The 26,895-nt window shown below is 43.9% G+C and overlaps 1 protein-coding gene across 18 annotated transcripts in view; it reads right to left on the reverse strand.

The window, feature by feature from the left end:
- Window positions 1-26,895, reverse strand: part of RBFOX3 (RNA binding fox-1 homolog 3) — a 1,585,357-nt gene that overhangs the window by 24,704 nt on the left and 1,533,758 nt on the right. The window lies entirely within an intron of this gene.

Genomic DNA, 26,895 nt, shown 5'->3' on the forward strand with positions numbered 1-26,895 from the left:
CACACAAGGTTGCACTCACACTTGTGGAAGCACACCATGGTACAAGTACCCGCTCGCGCTACTGTGGTGCAATCAGTCCGACACAAGCTGCCCGTGCTCCAAAGCCGGTGCTAGTTTTAACAAAAGGTTCTAACACTCCACGGAATAGCTCATGATGCAGGGTAGAGATTGTATGTTTTGAAGGAATCCAACCAAGAAGCAATATCTTTTTTTAGCAGTACCAGGGGCTTAAGACCATAACATTCTCATCAAGAAATTGAGTCCAGTTCAGGCAGTAGTCTTCACAGATCGCTACGTGTTGAAATAGTTTTGTCCATGAATTAAAGCCCAGAAGCTTTAACGTGGCCCACACGAGCATGTAAATAGAGCCTAGACGCCAACTGGGGGGCTTTTAGGTTCTTTGTGAGGCTCAGTGTCTCTCACAAAGAGCGTTAGATCTCTCATTTAACGAAACACTTTGCTCTTGCTTTTGCGTTCCATTAACTGGTTTTCCAGACCCAAGTCAGGCTTTTTGCCTCCTGAGTCTCTGGCAGATGCTTGTTGTGCACCTTTTCAATGCTGCTCTCTAGATAGTTCTTCTTTTCATGCTCCTTTCCGCGCTTCTTTTTGCAACACGATTTACTCATTGGTTACCAGGAAGTCTGCTCTGCTCGTGCTTGGTGAGGGACTTTTCAGCTGCCGTGAGCATTACTCCAAGGGAGTATACACAGCCCATTGGGCTTTACATTGTCTTATTCCTATTTTTTTTAACTATCTGGACATTGCTTTTTTGTCAGAGAGTGAAAGCGAGAATCTGCATTTTAAGGAATGTATAAGTGAAAATGAGTGAGGCAGTGAGTGAAGGAGAATGTGTGTGTTAGGAGAGCTGTAGCTATGAATGGTGCAGTAGGTACTATTGAACCAGGGAACAGAGTCAGTGAGTGTGGAATTATGAGGGAGTATGAGCATATTTGTGCATGTATAACAGTAAATGGGCACTAGTAAGAGTAACAATGAGTAAGTGAGAGAGCGTGAGTCACTGTGAGTGAGGATGAAGAGAGTGAATGTGAGAGGGAGTGAGTATTAGTGAGAGAGTGTGAGTGAGCAACGGTGTGTTTGTGTGTTCTATGACTGAGTTTCCCATTGGTTATGGCATACTCAATATAATTCTGTCTGCCATAGACGAAATAATTCACCGTCTCAAATTAGGCACTGGCAATATCAATGACAAAACTCTGGTATTAGAATATTGTATGCAATTGTTTACTTAATTGGGTGAATTCCTGGCAAGTGTTACGTCCACCACATTCAGAGACAGGGGCATGGCATCAAAGGGGTAATTTGGGGTGTGTGTCCCCTAACAAATGCATTCTTGGCTTGGTAGTTTTGTTTGGGGGCCCGAATTGGGTCTATGTTTGCATTGGTTTTTCTTGTTGTGCACCAAGATTGAAAGAGAAAAATCTGCGAGCTTTGATGGAAAACAGGAGCTAAAGAGAGACAGAGCTTTACATTTGGTGGTTGAATCTGAAAATGTCAACACAGATAACCTGGAATCAGTATCGACTTCCCTGCTTGTCCAAATCATGTGAACCCTGGCAAACATATTATTTCACAGAGCTTCCTTTTTCTCTTTTACCACACAAGAGCACTTTAATTCTTGAGTACAGGGTGTGCACTGGACAAAGGCACCTTATGTTGGACCTAATAGACCATAAATGTGCTCCATATATGATAGGAATTTAGGCCACATTTATGGTTTATATGACTTTTATCTTGCCTCTTAGTTCACTCAAGGCATTGTGATTTGGGGGGGGGGGGTGCAAGCCATTAATGTTTCCTATGTTCACGTTTAAAAACTATCATTTTTTTTAAATGTCTGTCTATACAAAGATAACATCTAATGTAATAAGGTGAAATGCTTTTGTATGTCAAAGATATACATTTTTTTAATTTTGAAGAGACTGCATGCTAAACATTTTCATGGCTTGGCTCATGCTAGCCAGACCCTTGGCTTGGCTCGGCTTCCCTTATTAATTTACTGGTGCTTCACCTCTATTTGCGACTCAGGCTTAGTACATTGGGCCGTCAGTCACATGATAAAATGATTTGTAAAAGGCCAGAACTGGAAACATGGAGCCCTGCCACCTGCACAAATTTGACAGTTTAACCTTCAAGGATTGTTGTAGCAGAGACAAATAATAGTGAGTGCAGTGAAAATACATTTAAATTAAGTGATCCCAGGGCAAGGACTCCAGGCCAATGTGTTGTACTTGACTATAGACATGAATCACAAGGGAGAATTACCAGGCCTAAGTGGGCTGGGCAAAGGCATAGCCTGCAAGAAGGGTGTAACTCTCCGAAAGGCATTTTTGAATTGCTAGTGGGCTCTGGATGCCCGGAGTCGGGTCTGTCAGTTTTTCTTGTGATTTTCATTTCACAAACAGCTTTTAAATTGTTCATCTTTTTGAGCTGAGTGTGTGTGTGTATGTATATATATATACATATATATATATATCTGTGTGTGTGTAGAGAGAGAGACAGAGATAGATATAAAAAAAAAACCTACTGGCTGTCACCAGCAGAATGTTATAGTTAGGACCATGTTTCCATAGGAAAAGCATTTTTTGACTACATTGTTGGTGTCATTTGACTAATCTTTCCACAAAAAGTGTGCCAGTGATTCTTGTTGCGCAAGGAAAGTTTTGGAAGTGTGTTTCCCATGTTAATTCCAATAGGAGTTTTAAACACAACTACATCCTGAACCACTGGATGGAATTGCACCACATTTGGCAGAAAGCTAGATTTTGTTCTGCAGATTATGCTTTTTTAGTTGGTGTAAATCCATCCAGTAGTTTAGGAGAAATTAAAGGAAATCCAAATTTGTATATCTGGTCCGAGCTTAAGTGATACCATCCTGAGATCTGATTGGCTGTCACCACTTTAACCAGGAATTGCTGGCAGCCATCTTGGGACCAATATGCATAACAGCACCCCACTGAAATGGATTGTAGTGAATGGCAGGTTTTGATGGTCACAAAAAGGAGAATGTATAGAAGGTAACCCCATCCCCTGCGGCACAGCCTAATTATTTATATTTTATGGGGGAGGGGGACCAGGGCATCCAGTCACAATGTTGGGGACTGTAAGTGGAACCTGAAGGTCACACAGTCCCAGCTGGCTTCCTGTCTCCAGCGGGAGCCAGCATTGCTGCCACAGAGAGGGAACTGCTAAGGTAGCTCCCCCTCTGTGAGAGCAGTTTCCTCTGTCTGTCTGCCTGCATCTCCGTGGGCAGGGAGACAGAGGAAACCTCTGCTCGCAGTGAGGGAGAACTGTGACTGCTCTCCCTCGCTGTGACCACTGTTTGCTGTGGCTTGGCGGCAGTTATAAAGCTGCTGCCAAGTCACAGCAAACAGTTGTGTCTTGGGGGTGTGCACCCGAGGACATAGCAATAGCTGGCCCTAGGGTGTGGTAGTCCCCCGGTTCAACAGTTGCTCCTTGAGGGGGGCCATGAGGCCCCCCTCCAGAGAAAAGAGCCCCGGGGAGATGGTGGTCCACAGGGCTGCGGCGGTCCGAAACAAACCCCCTTTCTATTTTTAAATATTTGCCCCAGGAAGGTGGTGGTCCCTGGGGCTGCAGAGGGGCCATCACCCCGCATAGAATTACATTAAAGCCCCGAGGAGGTGGTGGTCCCTGGGGGTGTGAGGGGCCACGCAGCCCTCCCTGCATTGAATTACATAAAAGTCCACGTAGATAACATGTCAGAAAAGCAGCTGAAGCAGAGTCCCAAGATGGCTGCCAACACTTCCTTGTAGAAGATCAGAAGGGGTCGCGAATCCTTTGCGTCCCTATATATATATACAAATTTGGATCTTCTTTAATATCTCTAAAACTACTGAACGGATTTACACCAAATAACAACAAGCATTTGCAATACAATGGGTCTCGCATTTGCTCGAGTTAGAGCTATTAGTTTTGGAAATTCCTAACCAGCCTTTACTTGCCACTTACATTAAAAATGAAAGTGAAACAGTTGACATGAGCTAGCCCATTCAAAGCGCTAAGTCCCCAATGAGCATGAGTGCGAAGGAGAGACACAAAAGGAAAAAGAAGTTCGCTTGCAGTCAGACATATCAGCTAAAGTGCAATCAGCCATATAACAGAGTCTGTGTCCAAGGCGGTAACAAAACCACCCCAAGGAGGGACAAATAGAAAGCATTTACCAATGATAACAAAGGACTTTTGAAAGGCAAGCCCATGAACGAGTGATAGTAATGGGCGTGAGGTGGGCCTGGTTAAAAGTCCATGTAGATAACAACACGTCGGAAAACAGCCCTTGCGTGCTGCTATGCTCGACCTAAAAAGGGCTCCTTCTGGACCAAGAGCTACCTGTCTGCCAGATTTAGTGTAATTCCGTCCAGCGGTCTGGGCACTATCGCTGTTCAAAATCCTTATAGGTATTTACATTGGATGCTCCTTTTCTGAGTCCCCTTTTATCTCAACCCCGCACTTGATGGATCACCCTGAAATTTTCCAGACAGCAGCTGAAGTGAATGTCGAATCTTTTTGGAAAATTTTGTTAAGATTCGTCAAGCAATGCCAAAAATATAAGCATATTAAAAACCTTTTTTTTTTTAATGCAATCTAGGTCCTAACTGTAACTGCCTAGTGGTGACAAGAAAGGAGAGAGAGAGGAGTGAGGCGTGAGGAGACAGAGAGGGGAGAGAGAGAGAGGCGAGAGAAAAAGAGAGAAAAAAAGAAAGTGAGACAAACACTATCCTTGTGAGTACCGGTGGTTTTGAGGCCCGGTCCCTGTAGTGTGTTTAGGTAGTTTTGAGCGAGTGCATCAAAAAACTAAAAGTGCAGTTATATTTGCCTTGGTCTGCTTTATAACCTTCCCTAATATCAAAGCGTGCGTGGAGTTAGAATAGTAAATGCACACTTAATTACGGTCAATGAGCGGTCATTTATAGGTATGTCATGTTGTGTGTGTATGTGTATATATATAATGGGTAAAGTAATTTTTAGAGTGAGTATGGGTTTTTGGGTGGCAAGGGTAATTTTAGGGTTTACGGTTGGTATGGGTTTTTGAGCGGCAAGGGAAATTTTAGAGTTCAGTGTGGGTATGGGTTTTTGGGTGGCAAGGGTAATTTTAAGGCTTAGGGTGGGTATGGGTTTTTGAGTGGCAAGGGAATTTTTAGGGGTTAGAGTGGATGTGGGTTTTTGGATGGCAGGGGTATTTTAGGGTTTAGAATGGGTATTGGTTTTTGGATGGCAGGGGTAATTTTAGGGTTTAGGGTGGCTATGTGTTTTTGAGTGGCAAGCGAATTTTCAGGGTTTAGGGTGGATGTGGGTTTTTGGATGGCAGGGGTATTTTAGGGTTTAGAATGGGAATTTTTAGGATTTACAATGGGTATTGTTTTTTGGATGGCAGGGGTAATTTTAGGGTTTAGGTTAGCTATGTGTTTTTGAGTGGCAAGTGAATTTTTAGGGGTTTGGTTGGGTATGGGTTTTTGGGTGGAAAGGGAGTTTTTAGAGTTTGGTGTGGATATGGGGTTTTTAGGTGGAAAGGGTACATTTGGGGTTTAGGGTAAGTGGGAGTTTTTAAGTGGCGAGGATAATTTTAGGGTCCACAGTGGGTATGGGTTTTTGGGTGACAAATATTTTTTGGGTGGGTATGTGTATTTGGGTGACAATAGTAAATTTAGGGTTTAGGGTGGGTATGGGTTTTTGAGTGACAAGGGTAATTTTAGGGTTTAAAGTGGGTGTGGGTTTTTGAGTGGCATGTGTAGTATCAGCGTTTAGGTTGGGTATGGGTTTTGAGTGGCAAGAGATATTTTAGGGTTTAGAGTGGGTATGGGTTTTGGGTGGTAAGGACAAATTTAGGTTTTAGGGTGGGTATGGGTTTTTGGGTGGTAAGGACAAATTTAGGTTTTAGGGTGGGTATGGATTTTTGGGTGTCAAGGGAATTTTTAGGCTGTGTATGTGTTATTGGGAAGCAAGGGTAATTTTAAGGTTTAGGGTGGGTATGTGTTTGTGGGTTGCAAGGGATTTTTGAGGGTTTAGGGTGGGTATGGGTTTTTGCGTGGCGGGGTATTTTTCGGGTTTGTGGTGGGTATGGATTTTTGGGTGGTAAGGTGTTTGTACGGGTTAAGGTGGGAATGGGAGGTAGTTTGATTAATATAAAGAAATCAAAATTACTTTACATTAAAAAAATATAGAAATTCACTGAAAAAGCAATGGTTACAGGGACGTTATAGTTAGGAAATAGAATTTAAGAAAGCATACAAATTCACTTAAAAATCTAAAGGTTTCAGGGATGATATAGTTAGGTTCACATTTTAAACTTACACAACTATAGAAATTAAGCTTTTATAGTTCGAGTTATTTCAAGTAACTGTAGCTTGTGCCCCTGCCATGCACTGCTAATTTCTACAGATATTGCAGCACTCATGTTTTAGAACACCATTGATAATGTTACTGTAAAATTTGCAGTAAATTTATTGATTACATAACTGTGCATTGCGGGATGTGAGTTGTAGTTACCTTAGGGCACGAGCTATAGTTACCTGAAATAACTAACTATAATAGATGAAGTTCTATGGTTTTGTTTGTTTACAATGTGAGTCTAACTAGAACGTCCCTGTAACCTTTGGTTTTTTAAGTAAATATATATAAATATATACACACAACAAATGTTACAGGGACTTTAAAGTAAGGTTCTGAATTTATACACACAAAACCATAGAAATTCAGCAGTTATACTTACTGTTATCTCGAGTAACTATAACTCGTGCCCTAAGGTAACTACAACTTGCACCACTGCCATGCACAGTTTTCACCTCAATAATTTTATTGCAAATATGACATTGATATTATTAATTATGTTATCAAAGAAGTCATGAATGTTGTAATATGTTGAGTAATTAGCAGGGCATGGCGAGGACATGAGTTATAGTTACCGTAGGGCACGAGTTATAGTTACTTGAGATAACCATAATTATAACTGCTGAATTTTTATGGCTTTGTGTGTGTAAATTCAGAACCGAACTATGACGACCCTGTAACCTTTGATTTTTATGATTTTCGATGTTTTTTTAAAATTCTATTTCATGACTATAATGTCCCTGTAACCCTTATTTTTTCAGCGAAATTCTATTATTTTTAAATGTAAAGTAATTTTTATTACTTTACATTAATACAACCACCCCCTTGCACAGACTTCGACCATGCGTGGCAGGGTTTGCCTGCTGCAAGTCCTGGCTTGTTGCCAGGCCCTGCGGACAACCCCCCCATAAGCACCAAACACCACGCTGTGTGTGCCAGAGGCTGATACCTTTACCACTAGACCACAGGTGACTCTTCATCATGCAGAGTCCAGACATAGGTTCAACCCAAAGATTTAGAAGGCAAAAAGATGCAAATGTTCCATCACTGGGAATGTTTAACATTAAAAACACTAGGAAATATATAGATGCACTACCATGAAATACTAGGATTTGAACCTTCAACCTGCTGAGTGACAGTCCAAAAGCTTTAACACTAGGCCAGAGGTGACTCTGTTCTGATGTGCATCAAAACATAGCTATAATGTTCAAACCTAACGTCTTGCTAGTGTGACGCTTTGAATTGATTGTATGGCGAGACCGTTGCAATAACAATCTCTCTCTCTTTCTTCCATCCCATTATGAGAGAGAGAAAAAGAGAGAACGAAGCATTTAGCGAAAGAGATTGAGAGAGAGAAACTGAGAGAGAGAGAGATTTTTGGCTTTGATGAATGATATACTGAAAATTAGATATTTCCGGACAAATTGAAAAGAAAAATGTATTTGCCAAGTAAAAAGAGTGAGATCACCTTTCAGTAGGAACCTTAAATATTTGAAGGTGAAATGAAATTAAAGCAGGGAAATGACCACTGGCACACCTAAACTGGAACCTTCAACCTTCAGCATGAGGGCCTGAGATGTTAATCACTAGGCTACATGTGACTCCTCATGCTGCAGTGTCCAGACATAATTGTGACATTCAACCCAAAGATTTATTTTGGGAAAAAGACGTAAATGTTACATCACTGGCAGGGGTGTGGAATTTATTAAAATAGCTACTTGTCCAGGGGACAGGTTGCTTCTCAAATCTACTTGTCCTGTAAAAAGATCTACTTGTCCCTTTGGTGCCATGTCGTGTGGCGACAAATTATGGCAGCAATCTCATTATGTAAGAGCTCTGATAATAGCCTCTCTGATTATGCCAGGGCTACTACCATAGTAGGGCTTGAATACTTGCAGTTTCAATCCCTACTGTAGCAATTTCCTTATTTTGCCACCTTTCTGCAGATCTGCATACTGAGGCTGGGGGAAGCAGTAAGCAATAGTTCCAGGGCTGGAATGCCTTTGAGTCTGCAAACCTACTAACCTGCATGTTTTAAAGATTTTTACCAGCTTCTCTCTAATATTTTCCCATAATAAGAAAGGTTGGACATTTACTCCTGACAATGGCAGAATTAGAACTTCTTCCAGGGTTGGGAAGAAAGTGGCTGGAGGGAAAATGAATTTGCAAATGCTCAATAGATTTTCACATGAGCAAATCTACACATCGTATTTACCCATGCTAAAATACAGTTCACAAATATTTTATAGGGGTACGACATATACCATGGGTGCACTTTTGTGACTTTCTTTAAGAATTTGGGGCCACATGTAGGTAGGTTCAGATTTGCGACCTGCAAATTGCGAGTCGCAAATCCGAATGTAGGATGGTGTCCCTGACACCAGCTGTGATTCACAAGGGCTTCGCAAATGCCCACCTCATGAATAATCATGAGGTGGGTCGCAATTTGCGACCCCCTCGCGAATGGCAGTCCTCACAGGGATGGTGGCCTGCTGGAGATAGCAGACCACCATCTCTGTGACTGCTTTTCAATAAAGCAGTTTTTTTTTATTTTTATTTTTTTATTTTTAATGCAGCCCGTTTTCCTTAAAGGAAAACAAGATGCATAACAAAAACGAAAAATGAAACGTTTTCGTTTCATTTTTTCAGAGCAGGCAGTGGTCCGCAAGACCACTGCCTGCTCTGAATTTTTTTTTACAGTGACATTCACAATGGGGAAGGGGTCCCATGGGGATCCCTTCCCTTTTGCGAAAGTGTTAGCACCCATTTGAAATGGGTGCAAACTGCGATTGGTTTGCGCCCGCGTTCGCGGTCACAAAACAATCCTACGTTGCACTGCGAGTCGCAATTAGGAAGGGAACACCCCTTACTAATTGCGAGTCGCAAACCCGTTTTGCGATTCGGTAACCAGGTTACCGAATCGCAAAACTGGATTTGTGCATCGCAATGTGCTTTTTGCACGTCGCAAACAGCGAAAGTCGCTGTTTGCGACATGCAAAAAGCTACCTACATGTGGGTCTTGGTCCCTAATTAGGTATGGTGTTAACAAAGACATTTTGTTTTTATTAAACTTCTATTTCTCTCTCTTTCGGCTGGCTTTACTGTGAGTGATCGCATTCTGCTCTTCCACAAGGAACATATTGGCACACAAAGTAGTTTTGTTCAGTGTCAGGAACTACAGTGGCAATCAGTGACGTAACGAAACTGGAGGGTGCCCCTTTGCAAAGAACATGGTGGAGCCCCCTCTCCAGGCTCACTCAGGGCAGGTGCTGAAGGGGCTTCCTGGAGGGCGGCTGCAGGGCCTTTGTTATGCCGCTGGTGGCCACGTGTGCTTTTAGAGTTCAAAAACTTTTTTTGGGGGGGGGGGGGTTTGCCAGTGTTTGTTACAATGTTGAGGGCCTGGTAGCTCCCACAACAATAAAGTGTTACAAAAGCCATGTCAAAACAAGACACGCATTGATGAAACTAAAAGACTTATAAAAATATGTCAGATCAGTTGGCTTTGTTAGTGTTTGTTTATTTTCATGCTTCCCATAATCATGTTGAAAATGGTTACACTGATTCTCCATTAGAAATATTTTTGGGAAATACTAGCATGCATCAACACATTTCACTAAATGACACTTCATTTGCATCTAATCAGAGAGCATTCTGGGAGCATTATACTTAGCCTCATAGCCTAAACTTTTCAAACATGTGTATACCTGTTTTTTTTTTTTTTTGTACTGGAACCAACGTCAGTAGTGAAGTGTGACCTTAAAACATTTATTTACAGCACTCACCCTAATAATGAAGGCTTTCAAATAATGAACCATAAATACAAGTTCGAACAGCATTATCTTTTGGAAACACATTACCTCAACTGCAGAGAGTTCCACTCTCTGTAAACAGGCAGCCAAAGGGTTTGTGCTGCAGAGGGTTGGGCCTACTTGTCCCAAGGACAAAGTAAACATAAAAACTTGTTGCCCTTGACCACAAACAAGATGTCCCGGGCGTCGGGCAATAGGAATTCCACATCCCTGACTGGGAATGTTTAACATTAAAAACACTTGGAAATATATAGATGCACTACCATGAAATACTAGGATTTGAACCTTCAACCTACTGAGTGACAGTCCAAGAACTTTACCAGAAGACCACAAGTAACTCTGTTCTTCTGTGCATCAAAACCTAATTATAACTTTCAAACCAAGATCTTGCTAGTGTGATGCTTTCAAGTCATTGTATGGAGAGACCATTACAATACCAATCTCTCGCTTCCATCCCATTATGGAGAAAGAGAGAGATTTTTTAAGGAGCGCTGGGGGATCCTGAAGGCCCCTGTGGACTAAGCTGGCTCCCCGCCTCCTGTGGAAGTCAGCATTGCTTCCGCAGCCAGGGAGCTGCTAAAAATGCAGCTCTTTTTATTGCAGGAGCAATCCTTTCATCTTTTTCCCTGCCTGCTGTTATGCGGGCAAGGGAACAGATGAAAACTCCACTTGCAGAAGAGGGAGCATTTTGACCGCTTCAGCTTGCTGGAAGTGGAGTCACTGTTTGCTTCTGCTTGGCGGGAGCTATCACAGCTTCTGCCAAGCTAAAGCAAACATCTATCTCCCAAGGGTGGGCACCTGGGGAGATAGCAGGAGCCAGCCCTGGGGGTGGCAGTACCAAGGGTCATTAATGACTCTAGGAGGGTGGCTGCTTGTCCCCCTCCTTTCTTGTGCATGTGCCGATCTGGGGCTGTATTGGCCCAGTAGGGGGTGCCGCGTGGCCCACCTCCCTTATTTCAGTTCTTTACTTGGTTCCATGGAGGTGGTGGTCACAAGGGCAGTTTGCGCCCCCTCACTTGTTTCTTTAACCCAGGCAGGTGGTGGTCTTTGGGCTCAGTGAGCCCAAATGGATGGGGGTCTACGCTGCCATCCCTTCCATTATTAAATAAAGCCCTCGAAGTTGGTGGTCCCCAGGGCTAAAAACAGCCATAGGAGGGAGGCCCGGTGTGCCCCCCCTCCCTTTTTTTTTGTTTTAAATAGCCATCATGCCCCCGGGACCTGGCTACATTGGAACAAGCATGGGAGGCTGGCCGAGCTTGGATTTTTTTTTTGGCACATTTGCGGATCCTCTGCGAAGGCTGCAGAAAATTACAAAAAATGCTTTTTTGTCCTGGCAGGGTTCCAGGCGGATCCAGCACCAAGGATAGAGATTCAGGATATTTCTACCCTGCCCCCTTTTCTGTTTCTTTATGTTTGTTTTTGGGACTCAGCTGTAGCACCCCAGCAGAGATCACCAGCTGCCACTGTGCTTTCACACTGCTTACCAGCCTGCTGGTCACTGTGTTTGTGTAAAGTTGATTATCCTACTTTGTTAATTAACATATGCTTGTGTGTCTATTTGTAATTTCAGATCAGACTCATAAATCCTCTAACTTTCGTTAATTCCCTTCAAAACTCTGTTTACCAGGGGGCAGTTATGCACCTTTGCCTACCCCTATCATATGCAATTTTAGGTTGGTAATGCATGGTTTACTGCTTCTTATTCCGTAAGTTGATCTTATCTTAAGCGCTCAGTTACCAGTGCCTACTTTGAGCAGGTGGTTGCTAGTAAGGTTCACCGGCACTTATTTTTTGGGGACCGGCATTAAGTTTTCCACAGCAGACTTTCACATAGAGCAAGTCAGAGAAATGGGAAAGGAGGGAAAACCATCACAAAGGGTGGAAGTAAGGATGAAAAAGAACCTCAAGAGTAAAATAAAAGGGTATGGGGTGTCTGGTAAGGAAGAAACAGGCACGAGGTGTAATACAGACTAAGTATCCTTGATGAAGCATTGTCAGTCGCCCCGGGGTGTCAGTGCTCTATAACACAGAAATAAACCAAGGTTTCATATCACGAGCTCTGCAAAGCAGTTGTTTTTTGTGATTTCAGGTTGCATTGCCATAGTCAGGTCCTCACTTTTTTGTTTCTACCTCGTTTAAACTTTCAGATACCTTTTTCAGAAAGTAGCTTCCTACTGATGGGTATCCTCTCAGTCAGTAGGGGCAGCTGACACCTTTCCACGTGCAGCGTTAGCAGAGCCAGCTTTGCCCTTAAAACACCCTGCTCCTCCGTGCCAAACTGGAGGAGAGGGGCCGGTAAGGATGCAAGGAGGAGAAAATGAAACAGAAGTAAAATAAGATACTAAAGGAGGAAGCCTGGAGACAACGAACAGGTGGCAGTGACCTGGAATTGGGATTAAAATGAACTTGCTCCATGCGCGCATCCGAAGCAAGGTGCCCTGGGCTCGCTCGTGCCTAACGCTGGCTCTTTGCTCGAGAGACACACCACAACGAAACATGCTCGAGATTTATTTCCTGGCTTCGCTACTGATATAGAAAAAAAATCATTCGGCGCAAAAACAAACAGTGAAACTCTTTTAGGTTCAGAACGCACATTTCAAAAGAGATACAGAAGGGCTGACATCATCCCATCATGCACTGAAATGTGAAATGCTCATTCCCTGAAGCAGCCTTCTGCACCAGCCACTGTACTATCTCACCTCAATTGAAGCAATGCCCCGCTGCCGGAATCAGATCTGACCCCCCGAAGCGCGCCCTTCAAGCCGCTGCCTGGCTGATCAAGACTGTCAGGAAGATTGACAGACTCTCGCCCACCTTCGGAAACTCTGCTGGCTCCCTCTACCAGCCCGCATCAATTTCAAAGTTTGCTGCATGGCCTACAAATAGGTAATCTTGATCATTCCAGCATTACTCTCAGGTAAGATCAAAGTCTCCAGTGGGCAGCACCGACATCATGCACAAAGCCAAAAACAGCGGAATGAGAAGATTAGGCAGCAAGACTTCTCTTCCTGCGCTCGAGGGATCTTTGGCCTGTTCTGCAACCACATCCAGCAAGCTCCCTCAAAGCTCCTCTCCAGGAAGGAACTGAAAACCATCTTCTTCAAACAACAGCCCATGTAAACCTAACCCACTGGGTGGTGAACCACAGCTGGTAATTCCCAATCTCCTGCCTGCAACCCAGACCTGTCAGAAGGGAGGGGCAAAGGCCGTTACTCCCCAGTCGCGCATCTTTTGGGGGGCCCGGGCTTTTGCTGTAACATTTATTTATAGATGTTAAAGCAAAGCTGTCCTATTTGTTAATGACAGGTAGCTGGTGTATTTAATACCACTCGGTGGTGGCAGAGGCTGATCTTCTGTTGTGTCTTTCTCATAGGGCCTTTTTTAAACTTTGAAATATACCCTTGTCCTAAAAGCTGCCTACGTCAGTGTTGACCTGAGCCCCACAAAGACTTCTGACATGCCTGCAGCATCCTCTCCCTCATCCCCTTTCTCTGTAATCGTTCCCACTTTTGCACAGTGCACTTTTGCTTTGTGGCAAGGGCTGTGCTATACAAATTCCTATATATACCTACAGATTAACCATGGTGTCCTTTGCAGCTGTAGGGTTCATTTCCACTCCACACCTATTTGGCTGTTTCCATATTGTGGCCTCTGAGGCCGTCTGAAAACCGGATTCCAGGTTGGGCTGGGGGAAACTACACCACATGTCTTTCCTAGCAGACCATTGCCTTTGACGGGCTAGTGGGGCTGAAGCAGAGTCAGCGAAATAGGCACTGCCTGACTGGAAAGTTCCCCATGCCCCAAAAGGCCAGATTATAGGCCAGATTAAAACTAGCAGCATTAGGCATGATCTGCTGCCCCCTTTTGAGGGATCAGGGAAGAGTTCACATTTGAAAACATCTGAGGCGGTGCAAGCTGGGTGCAGTCCCTAAGCGCAGAGCTTCATTGTGGAGCGGACAGTTCCCAAAGCAGGCTAAACTTTAGCTCTTGTTTTAGGAAATATCTTAATCAAATCCCTTTGGTCAATACAATGATGCCAACCATTCCATCTGAACATAACAACGGCATCAGACTTGCATCATGTGACATACCCTGCCCAAACCCTTGTAAAGTGCTTTAAGATTTAGATAAGGAGCAAAATATTGGCTGTACTGTGGACACCACTGCAAAGTGATTTACCGAAGGAATACGGGGGAAAAAAGGAAGGAGGTCTACTAACAGCTCATTGATGTCCTGTGACTGTAACAGCAGATCACAGATATTGGAACATACAATAGTCATGAACCAGTGCTTAATTTTAGCCAGTAGTTTCCAGTGCTCAGCACCGGTACTTAAATGACAACAGTGGCACTTATGACAGTCTGGCACATGATGGTGCTGTTTGTCTAATTTAGAGATAGGCAAAACAACAGCTGTTTATTAACTCAACATACATTACAAAATTACTAATATGTGCTGCCCAAGCAATTCCTATAGCTTTTGGGTACCTTGAATAGCAACACTTGTAGTAGTGCAATGGTTAGTAGTTGTGGTGGTACTGTCATTGGCAGTGCTGGCATCAGCTAGAGTGTTACAATCTGCAGTGGCTTCCTGAAAAATGCCCTGGCACTTATTTCATTGTTTTACAAATTAAGCACTGCCCTGAAGTCTTTTACTGGAGGGCGGAGACTCTCAAAGCACACAGACGTAGCTGTTGCTTTCTTGAAAATAGCGCAGGTGAGAAAAAGATGTCAGGGCCTTGAAATCCCAACACAATTTGCTCACATAATGTGCAGAAGACTGAGCAAATTAAAATTGGTCAGTGTGAAGACTTCTAATCCAGCTCGCACCTCGAACTGCCATCATACATTAACGTGCGCTGATGCATTTCACTCAAGTTGTGGAAGTACACAGACAATCGTGGTCCTTAAAGGAAATAATCATGGTAATTCCGTTCATTTTGTATTCATGACTTGCTCCAAAACTAAAATCCTCCAGCTATGAAGATCAAGAAGGGCTTAGTGTTAATGCAAACACTGGATCAGGTATGTGTTAAACGACAATAAGGTCAGACATTCTCTTGACATGTAGGTACTTGGATAAACTTCAGACATTTGACTACATCAGACTTAGTTTGAAGGACCCAACTTTCACTGATTGGCCCCTGTGTGGGGAACTTGGATTTCTGGCACCCTCCAAGACAAATATTCAAATGAAAAGCACCCCTCCGAGTTGTCAGACTAATGTCAGAGGTGAAAGTATCCATGGTTTTAAAGAGATGACGTATGTAGAACAAAAAACTTACCATGATCTAGAGAGAGATGATTGATCGTGCTATGTTTCTGAACCATCCCACAACGCCCAATGGACCGGCAACTGTTTCTCTCACCCCACATCTTTTGACTTTTTCCCCCCTGAATATTGCGAACTGTATAAGAATCTGGGTCAAGAACTGACGTGATTTTATATTTACCAAAATCATTTTGTGTTTCCAGAGTTGGTCTCCCACTTTTATGCAGGGCTTAACAAAATATTGTGTGGTGGCATTCTCGAATCCCAGGGGTCAACCATTAGGTGGCTTACGTATATAGATGAACTTTGTTTCATTTGTATATCAGTCAAGTAGTGGTATCCTTAGTTGATTGTATCAATAGTGTTCTTAAACTAGGAGGCCTTCAAATAACAACATTATTTGCTGACTATACCCTGCTGAATAAAATTGAGGAGTTCTGCGGTTAGACTGGGTTATTAAATCAACACCTCCAAAAAGAAGTTCATGGTGTATATCTTTGATAAATCAATACAAAAACGTGTTCACTCAACTGACAGGGTTGCAGACAGATATTATCTCTGGGCGTTATAGCTAAGATTCAGTACTCAATTTTAATAAGAACTTGTAAAACCCAAGGTTCTTTTTATTTTGCCGTCTAGAGCTACTGTCTATTTTGCTAGGAAGCTAAGTGACAGACCAGTCTCTACAGCCACTGAAATGCATAAAGAGGAAGCCAATTCTGAAGCCATGTATTGCTAACTATTATGGTGGTATATAAATATATTGTTACATGCAGATACTGACAATACTTTTGAAATATATTTTCAGGGGTTAACCTTCAGTACTCCCAACACTCCATTACTCTAGGAGCTGGGCCAAGAAATATTAATTAATTAATTTGACTGAGACCCTTGTTTCATTGTGCCCGTACTATGAGTGTAGCGGAGATGGCTCTGTTGGAAATCGTGCAGAAGGCCAAAATGTTAAATATTTTAAATGCACGCATGAGTCTTTGATTGTTATAGGTCTCTCTCAATCTTGGTTGACCCCAGAGTTAATAAATAGCTGCTCCATATTGTCATCAAAACTGTTCATAGGAAATGGGAGGAGTCCGAGACATTAAGGAGGGTGAGCAAGGATTCTTTGCTGAGTCTTTCATGTTAACTAAGTGTCTGCAGAGGAGCAGAGATAAATAAGCCAATAACCCGTGCCTGTATGTCTCAAGTCTCGCCACTAAGAATCCTCAGGTTGGAATCACTGGGACTGGGATCCCTGTGTTTTGTTTTAAGCTTCCATAAATGGAAAGACACACATGCGGTATAAGAGGGTGACACAAAGGGGAAACTTGCACATTTTGCATAGATTCATTTAAAAAAATGACTTCTGCTACCTTGTTCTGCTTCCGGGTCAGGAATACCATCCGCTGATTAATGGGGCACAAGCATTTTCAGACAGCCTGTGGCAGCTGTGCCTGATGGCAAGTCACTTGTTATTGCTTGTCAGATTTTGATATTAGCTATCATCTATTTTATTCTGATTTCTTGGGTTTCTCTTCTTGACTTCTCTTACTAGCACTTTTTGCACATTCCTCCTTTTATGTTTTCACGGACAACTTCTGAAGGTGAAGCCTCCTCCAGCATAACGATGTGGAGTGAACTATAAGCTTCTTGTGCAATTATTGTCTTTTTGGGTGCTTGTTTAACCTGTTCCCCGTTTATTATTTGTTATGAATTTATTTACTTACAGGGTCTGTGTGCTCTGAAGGTCCAGTGAGTCTCCCTCCCCTTTCCCTATTTCCTTATTTTGTCCGGGTCTGATCCTGAAACACTGATCAGCACTGTAGACCTGTAAGATATTGTCCTGCTTGTGTGGATTCAAGTTTATTCTGCCTCCAACAGCATTTTTATCAGTCCCTTATTTATGTAAATTGTCCCAGGGGAGAGTGTTATATATGGAAAATGTCACTTACCCAGTGTACATCTGTTCGTGGCATTAGTCGCTGCAGATTCACATGCTGTGCACATCCCGCCATCTGGTGTTGGGCTCGGAGTGTTACAAGTTGTTTTTCTTCGAAGAAGTCTTTTCGAGTCACGAGACCGAGGGACTCCTCCCATTTCGACTCCATTGCGCATGGGCGTCGACTCCATCTTAGATTGTTTTCCCCGCAGAGGGTGAGGTAGGAGTTGTGTATGCTAGTAATAGTGCCCATGCAATGGAGTGAATGCGTATGTACATAATGAAGTTTCAAGTAATATATTTACAAATGTACAAATGTTTAAGATCTACTTCTAAACGGCTACAGGCTCCCGGGGAGGCGGGTGGGCGCATGTGAATCTGCAGCGACTAATGCCACGAACAGATGTACACTGGGTAAGTGACATTTTCCGTTCGATGGCATGTGTAGCTGCAGATACACATGCTGTGCATAGACTAATAAGCAGTTATCTCCCCAAAAAGCGGTGGTTCAGCCTGTAGGAGTTGAAGTAGTTTGAAATAATGTTCTTAGTACAGCTTGATCTACTGTTGCTTGTTGTGCAGTTAGCACATCTACACAGTAGTGCTTGGTAAATGTATGAGGCGTAGACCATGTAGCTGTCTTACATATTTCAGTCATTGGAATATTTCCTAGAAAGGCCATGGTAGCACCTTTCTTTCTGGTTGAGTGTGCCTTTGGTGTAATAGGCAGTTCTCTTTTAGCTTTAAGATAGCAGGTTTGAATGCACTTAACTATCCATCTAGCAATGCCTTGTTTTGAAATAGGATTTCCTGTATGAGGTTTTTGAAAGGTGATAAATAGTTGTTTTGTCTTTCGAATTAGTTTTGTTCTGCCAATGTAGTACATTAGTGCTCTTTTGATGTCTAATGTATGTAGTGCTCTTTCAGCTACAGAATCTGGCTGTGGGAAGAACAATGGTAATTCTACCGTTTGATTCAAGTGGAACGGTGAGATTACTTTTGGTAAAAATTTAGGATTGGTCCGTAGAACAACTTTATTTTTGTGTATTTGAATAAATGGTTCTTGAATGGTAAATGCTTGAATCTCACTCACTCTTCTTAGAGATGTGATGGCAATTAAAAATGCAACGTTCCACGTTAAGTATTGCATTTCACAAGAGTGCATGGGCTCAAAAGGTGGACCCATGAGTCGTGTTAAGACAATGTTGAGGTTCCATGAAGGAACTGGTGGTGTTCTTGGTGGTATAATTCTCTTTAGGCCTTCCATAAACGCTTTTATGACTGGTATCCTAAATAATGAAGTTGAGTGCGTAATTTGCAGTTAAGCTGAAATTGCCGTAAGATGTATTTTAATGGAAGAGAAAGCTAGTTTAGATTTCTGCAAATGTAGTAAGTATCCTACTATCTCTTTTGCAGATGCGTGTAAAGGTTGAATTTGATTATTATGGCAGTAATAAACAAATCTTTTCCACTTATTTGCATAACAGTGTCTAGTGGTAGGTTTTCTAGCCTGTTTTATGACCTCCATACATTCCTGTGTGAGGTCTAAGTGCCCGAATTCTAGGATTTCAGGAGCCAAATTGCTAGATTCAGCGATGCTGGATTTGGATGTCTGATCTGTTGTTTGTGTTGTGTTAACAGATCTGGTCTGTTTGGCAGTTTGATATGAGGTACTACTGAAAGGTCTAGTAGTGTTGTGTACCAAGGTTGCCTTGCCCATGTTGGTGCTATTAGTATGAGTTTGAGTTTGTTTTGACTCAACTTGTTTACTAGATATGGAAGAAGTGGGAGAGGGGGAAAAGGGTACGCAAATATCCCTGACCAGTTCATCCATAGTGCATTGCCCTGAGACTGATGTTGTGGGTACCTGGATGCGAAGTTGTGGCATTTTTTTAGTTTTCTTTTGTTGCAAATAGATCTATTTGTGGCGTTCCCCACATTTTGAAGTAAGTGTTCAGTATTTGGGGGTGAATTTCCCATTCGTGGATCTGTTGGTGATCCCGAGAGAGATTGTCTGCTAACTGATTCTGAATCCCTGGAATAAATTGTGCTATTAGGCGAATGTGGTTGTGAATCGCCCAATGCCATATTTTTTGTGTTAGGAGACACAACTGTGTCGAATGTGTTCCTCCCTGTTTGTTTAGGTAATACATTGTTGTCATGTTGTCTGTTTTGACAAGAGTGTATTTGTGGGTTATTATGGGTTGAAATGCTTTCAGAGCTAGAAACACCGCTAACAGTTCTAAGTGGTTTATATGAAACTGTTTTTGCTGAATGTCCCATTGTCCTTGGATGCTGTGCTGATTGAGGTGTGCTCCCCACCCTGTCATGGATGCATCTGTCGTTATTACGCATTGTGGCACTGGGTCTTGAAAAAGCCGCCCTTGGTTTAAATTTATACTGTTCCACCATTGAAGCGAGATGTATGTTTGGCGGTCTATCAACACCAGATCTAGAAGTTGACCCTGTGCTTGTGACCACTGTGATGCTAGGCACTGTTGTAAGGGCCGCATGTGCAACCTTGCGTTTGGGACAATGGCTATGCATGAGGACATCATGCCTAGGAGTTTCATTAATAATTTGACCTGTATCTTCTGGTTTGAATACATGGCTTGTATTACATTTTGGAATGTTTGGACTCTTTGTGGACTTGGAGTGGCAATCCCTTTGACTGTGTTGATTGTTGCTCCTAGGTATTGCTGTGTTTGACACGGCAGAAGGTGTGACTTTGAGTAATTGATTGAGAAACCTAGTTTGTGTAGGGTTTCTATGACGTAATTTGTGTGTCGTGAACACTGTTTTTGCGTGTTGGTTTTGATTAACCAATCGTCTAGGTACAGGAACACATGTATTTGCTGCCTTCTGATATGTGCAGCTACTACTGCTAGACATTTTGTAAAAACTCTTGGCGCAGTTGTTATTCCGAATGGCAACACTTTGAATTGGTAATGTATCCCTTGGAATACAAACCTTAGGTACTTTCTGTGTGAAGGATGTATTGGTATATGGAAATATGCATCCTTTAGATCCAGTGTTGTCATGTAGTCTTGTTGTTTGAGCAGTGGGATTACTTCTTGTAATGTAACCATGTGAAAGTGGTCTGATTTGATGTATGTATTTAATATTCTAGTATAGGTCTTAGAGTTTTGTCTTTTTTGGGTATTAGAAAGTACAGTGAGTAAACTCCTGTGTTTAGTTCTTGTTTTGGTACTAATTCTATTGCCTCTTTTTGGAGCAATGCTTGAACTTCTAATCCTAGAAGATTTATATGTTGTTTCGACATACTGTGTGTTTTCGGTGGGACTGTTGGAGGGAATTCTCGAAATTCTATGCAATAACCATACTGGATAATTGCTAGTACCCAAGTATCTGTTGTTATCTCCTCCCAATGTTTGTAAAATTGGCTTAATCTTCCCCCCACAGGTGTTATGTGATGGGGATGGGTGACTTGTGAGTCACTGCTTATTTTGAGGACTTTTGGGGCTTTGGAATTTTCCTCTACCTCTTTGGAATTGTCCCCCTCTATATTGCCCCCGAAAACTTCCCCGCTGATATTGGCTTTGGTAAGTGGGCCTTGTTTGTGATGTTGTGGTTTCTGTAGGTTGTCCTTGAAACCCTCCCCTAAAAGGTGTTTTGCGAAAGGTGCCTCTGCTCTGCGGGGAGTAGAGTGCGCCCATGGCTTTTGCCGTATCAGTGTCCTTCTTGAGTTTCTCAATAGCAGTGTCGACTTCCGGCCCAAACAACTGCTGTTCATTAAATGGCATATTTAGCACGGCTTGTTGAAATTTCTGGCTTGAAACTTGACGTGCAGAGCCATGCGTGCCTTCTTATTGTTATTGCAGTATTTACTGTCCTTGCAGCCGTATCTGCTGCATCCATTGAAGACCGTATCTGATTATTAGAGATACTTTTCCTTCTTCCACCACTTGTTGTGCTCTTTTTTGGAACTCCTTGGGTAAGTGTTCTATCAAATGTTGCATCTCATCCCAGTGAGCTCTGTCATATCTTGCCAAAAGCGCTTGTGAATTGGCAATGCGCCATTGGTTTGCTGCTTGTGCTGCAACCCTTTTGCCCGCAGCATCAAATTTGCGACTCTCTTTGTCTGGAGGTGGTGCGTCTCCCGAGGTATGAGAGTTTGCTCTCTTACGAGCTGCCCCGACAACTACTGAGTCTGGAGTTAACTGCGTTGTAATATAAACAGGATCTGTTGGCGGTGGCTTGTATTTTTTCTCCACTCTTGGAGTTATGGCTCGGCCTTTAACAGGATCTTGACAGATTTGTTTTGAATGTTTTAGCATTCCTGGGAGCATAGGTAGTCTTTGGTACTGGCTATGAGTGGAGGTTAGCGTGTTAAACAAGAAGTCATCCTCAATTGGTTCTGAATGCAAGGTGACGTTATGGAAAACAGCTGCCCTTGCGATCACCTGTGTGTAAGATGTACTGTCCTCAGGAGGGGACGGCCTGGTAGGGTACGAGTCTGGGCTGTTGTCCGATACTGGAACATCGTAAAGGTCCCATGCATTGGGATCATCTTGACTCATGGCACTATGAGTCGGGGAGTTCATCAGTGGAGGAGTTGCTACTGGTGATATGTGCACTGATGGTGGTGGAGAAGGTGGTGGAGTTGTTTTCCTTGCCACCTTTGCTTGTGGCTCCTTGTCCTTTTCGTGAAAGGCAAGTTTTCTTTTTATTTTAATTGGAGGAAGAGTGGTTATCTTCCCTGTGTCTTGATGAATGTGGAGCCTCCTTTGAGTATAGTCTGGCTCTACAGCTTGAAGTTCCTCTCCAAAGCTATGTTTTTTCATTTGGGAGGCCAATCCTTGTTCCTCTGTATAGGAACCTGTTTTCGGCTCCGAGGCTGGATGTTTCGGAACCAAAACTTTTTCGGAGGTCTTTTTAGGCTCCGAAGAAACCTTTGTAATTTTCGGCGTGGTGGTGTCTCGATGCCGAATTTGTTCGGTGCCGCTGCCAAAATTTCTCAGAGCCGATGTCTCGGGTCCGAGATTGCTGTGTGGCGGTATCTCGACCGGAGTCGGATGACTTCGACACCAGCGTGCCCTTTTTCGGTGCCTTGGCTCGGTCACCGCTTGTTTGGGTTAAGCCATGGCCTGTTGGCGGTGGCGTCCCCTGGGCTTTTGTTGACTTCTTGTGAGTCTTATGTTTCGACGTCTTACTCACGGTTTTCAGCGTTTCTTCAGCCTTGAGCTCTTCCGAGTCCGACTCTTGGATAGAGAAAGCTTCCTCTTCTTCCTCAAAACGCTCTTGTTCTGTCGGCGTCGACGCCATCTGCAGTCTTCTGGCTCTTCGGTCTCTTAACGTCTTTCTGGACCGAAACGCTCGACAGGCCTCACAAGTATCTTCCTTGTGCTCTGGGGACAAGCACAAGTTACAGACCAGATGCTGATCCGTATACGGATACTTGTTATGGCATTTTGGACAGAAGCGGAATGGGGTCCGTTCCATCAGCCTTGAATTCACACGTGGCCGGGACGACCAGGCCCCGACGGGGGATCGAAAAAACCCCGAAGGGCCACCGGAACTCTTCTAAATTCGGTGGCGATCTGTTGTAACTAACCCGATACCGAACGCAAACAATACCGACGTTTTTTTCCGAGATTCTAACTAACTTTCCGACCCGAAACACGGAGCGAAAAGGAACACGTCCGAACCCCATGGCGGAAAAAAAACAATCTAAGATGGAGTCGACGCCCATGCGCAATGGAGTCGAAATGGGAGGAGTCCCTCGGTCTCGTGACTCGAAAAGACTTCTTCGAAGAAAAACAACTTGTAACACTCCGAGCCCAACACCAGATGGCGGGATGTGCACAGCATGTGTATCTGCAGCTACACATGCCATCGAACATATATATAAATGTTTGTTGTGTCGCCATGTGAGCCAGGAGATTTTATCAACACAATCTATAAGCTATCCTTGCTCTTGTGATCTCCAAGCTAGAGTGTCAATGGCCTGTGCCTTGGCACGCCATCTTCATAATACACACAATTCAACTAATATAATTTACAGCATCAAACCCTTTCCTGAGCCTTGACCTGAGAAAACACGACAGCAGTCTTACAAATACTTCACTGGGTACTTGTACATAGACATTCAGGCCCTTAATTTGTCTTTGGCAGTCAATTACCCTGACCGCCAAAGCCAAACCAGCCACCAGACCCCCAGTGCTGGTGATCCGCAGACCACCATACTACGAGTGCTGGCAGCCGTCCGCCATCTTTGTGGTGTAAAGTCGCCAGCAGTCATGCTGGTGGTCTGCGGTGCAGAGGCAGGTGCATCACCAGCACTGCCACGGCAGCAGGAATCTGCCCGCCGTATTACAAGTCGTAATACAGCTTGGCAGAGTCCTGCTGGTGTGGTGGTGCTGGCGATGCAAGACTGCCAGGATCTATCCCCTCCCGGACGTCCTCCTCGATGGAGAAGGTAAGTGTGCGTCCAAAAGGGAGGGGGGGTGTCTGCGGAGGGGGTGATGAATGCGTGCGTTTATGCGTGCGTGTGTATGACGGTGTCTGTGTGGATGAATGTGAGTGAGTGGGGGTGTCTGTGTTGAACGTGAGTGGGGGTGTCTGTGGATGAATGTAAGTGAGTGGGGGTGGCTGAGTGCATGTATGCGTATGTCAAATGGGCATGTCTGTGAAAGCGTGCGTGAAGGTGTGTGAGGGGGTGTTTGTGAGTGTGTGGATGGGTGGGGGGATCTGTGATGTGTGGGGACATGTGTGCATGTGTGTGTGCCGGCGATAGGTATGAAGATTCCTTTCGCTGTGTGCGTGACTGTCAGAGTTTTCGTGGCGGGGTGACTTCCATAGAAAGCCTGGCGGTTTGCAGCTTTGTAATCCGGCCGGCAGGCTGAGGCCTACCGCCGGGTTGGAGGTGCTCACTGCTGGCCGCGGTGGTACGACTGCACTGGCGGGCCAGACAGGGTTGTGGAGGCTTGGCATCTGCCAAGCCCCAAAACTCTTAATGTGGCGTTCCTTACTGCTGGCTCCGCAGCTGTAGGACCGCCATGGCGAGGCTGGCGGTCTCATGACTGGCAGCCTCGTGATGAGGGCCTCAGTGTTTAAAGCACTTTGCAACGTCCACAGAATCTCAGGAAAGGACCACTCCAGAAACAAATTAAATTTACACAATATAGCCAAAAATGGGACACTGCTCTGAGCTAACATAAAGAATCGTCATGTCCTTGTAGTAAAAAATCCAAAGGAGGCTCTGCTTACTCGGAAACAGCTGCCACGCTCTGGAACTCGTTGCCTGACAAGATTTGAAGCACCCAGAAGTATTGAAAATTCAGAAAAAAAGGTGAAAACATAGGTGTTTCTGAAATAATTACATCAACCGATGACCCTGGGCTAGCCCCCAGTACGGCAATCCTTCTATCACTATGAACACGGTTGAGAGCAGTGGAAGCCAACGGAAGGACTATAGACCAGCACAGCATACTAAAGAACAACCCAACTGGAGGAGCTCCATACAACATAACTTCAAAGTGAGAGGTGGAATATGATAACTACACCTCCCCCATCAGCACTTTTAATATCCGCTGCCACTCTACACCTGAAAACCCCAACCTGCCTAATGACATATGGGACTCTAACCATAGACTCCACGTGGCCCGCTCCCCAGATCTTACAGAGAATATTATGTCTACTCTATCTTCAATCTCAAGCATAACAGTAATGTAGGCCAATATTTACAATATTTCACACATTGCAGAAAGCTACCTTGCTACAGTGCACTGCGTGAAAGGTAGAGGGTAGGAATGTGCTGTATTTAACATTATACAGTGCCTTCCTTCTCTCTGCACAAACGGCTGCCTAGTGCCAATTCAGGCACACTTGCATGATGGTGCAAGGGTGCATGCATTGTAGGCAAGATTGTTTTGTGCAGGAAGGCTCACCATCCTGCACAAAACAATCCTAAGAGGCATTTTCCTCTTTCTATTTCCGCTGTAGAATGCGGCACACTGAGAAAGAGGAAACAATGAAAATAAATGAAGATATTTCTCCTTGTTGCACCTCTTGTAAGGAGGTGTACAATTCTGAGGCATTCCCAGGTCAACCAGTGTTGGTATATCTTAGAATGTTTCAGAATGCCTGGGTGGATACATGGAAACAACCATGCACCACCAATTGCATGCCTCCAGGCTGCAGAGTAACGCCAAGGCAGCGAACTACGCTGCCTTGCGTTACTCTAGATTTAGCAAGCCACCATGCCCACGCAAGGTGCTCTTTTGTGACTTGGTAAATCCCATTTCGGTTTTGCATCACCCTTGCTTCTTCCTGTGTGGCACAAGGGCAACGCAAACCCTTTATAAATATTGACCTTGGTCTTTATGACTGTTCTCTCAGTCTCAGTTTGATATCATCCATGTCACCACATCAGATCAAACACTGCTTCACTGCCTCATTATTCACTGTCAACAGTCCGGGCATATAATGTTTGAAAGGGCCTGTTTAACGTTGTTTGCAACAGGATAGCACATATCAGGCAATACCAGCAGGTTTAAGTAACCACCCACTAACTAATCAAAAAGGCCTGCTAAGACCAAAGAGATAGGCCACAAATTGTCAGTCAGTGAAGGACTCTAACGTAATTCCACCCAGTAGGACTCAAATAATCACACACTGATAACTGATGTCCTAAAAGGACAACAGATGACAATTGCATAGTATACCTTGGCAAATCGCTTCAATTGTCATCTCGTAATAGCAATCCTATTAAGGAAGATTGTAATGCAGTTTACCCGGCAGAGCTCTGATTCCCCCCACCCCCCCGACAACTTTATCAACCTCCTGGAGAGCCATAAGATCACAGAGTGGACAGCCTCCATACGAAATCAGTTTGTCGAACATAATAAACGACCAACGCAATAAAGGGAACAGCAGAACTAATGAGATCTGCCAGTCTAACACATTAAACCTGCACGTCTGTCGCTCACACTTCCTCGTCCACCACATGGCCAAGTCCTGCATCCCGTAACTCGGTAACCACAGCCCGGTGGTACGACACAGGCACCAAGCAAAGACCGCACTCATCCAACCACACACCCACGTGGTGTAGGGTGCTACCTTGTAGACAACGGCATCAGGGCCCACGCGTGGGAGGTAAATGCTATACAAATATTGTAGCACACATTGATATCTAATGGGGAGATGGCCGACTCCAAAAAATCATCTTAAAAGTAAAACGAACCGTCAAATGTATTGACTGTGTGCTTGATTTGCCTCTTTTTTGTGGGCGTGGAAGTTCTGCAGCTGACATATTCCATTCAGTACAGGAACAAGCGTTTCTTTCAGAATACTCCTTGTGACTGCAAATGAAGCGGCTCGGCCTCCCCGCCGAGGGCAGTTATTGCGCAGTTGCCGCCCTCCCATCATAACGCGCCGCTTGGTGTGTGTGAGACCTGTTCTCCTTCCTTCAGATCCCCACGTGAATTCCTTTCAAACCTTGTGATTCTTAGGGTGGGCGTAATGTAAGGGAGTACTTTTCCCCCTCTTTTTTGT

The sequence above is a fragment of the Pleurodeles waltl genome, chromosome 7 (assembly GCF_031143425.1).
Source record: "Pleurodeles waltl isolate 20211129_DDA chromosome 7, aPleWal1.hap1.20221129, whole genome shotgun sequence".
In the NCBI taxonomy this organism is placed as follows: domain Eukaryota; kingdom Metazoa; phylum Chordata; class Amphibia; order Caudata; family Salamandridae; genus Pleurodeles; species Pleurodeles waltl.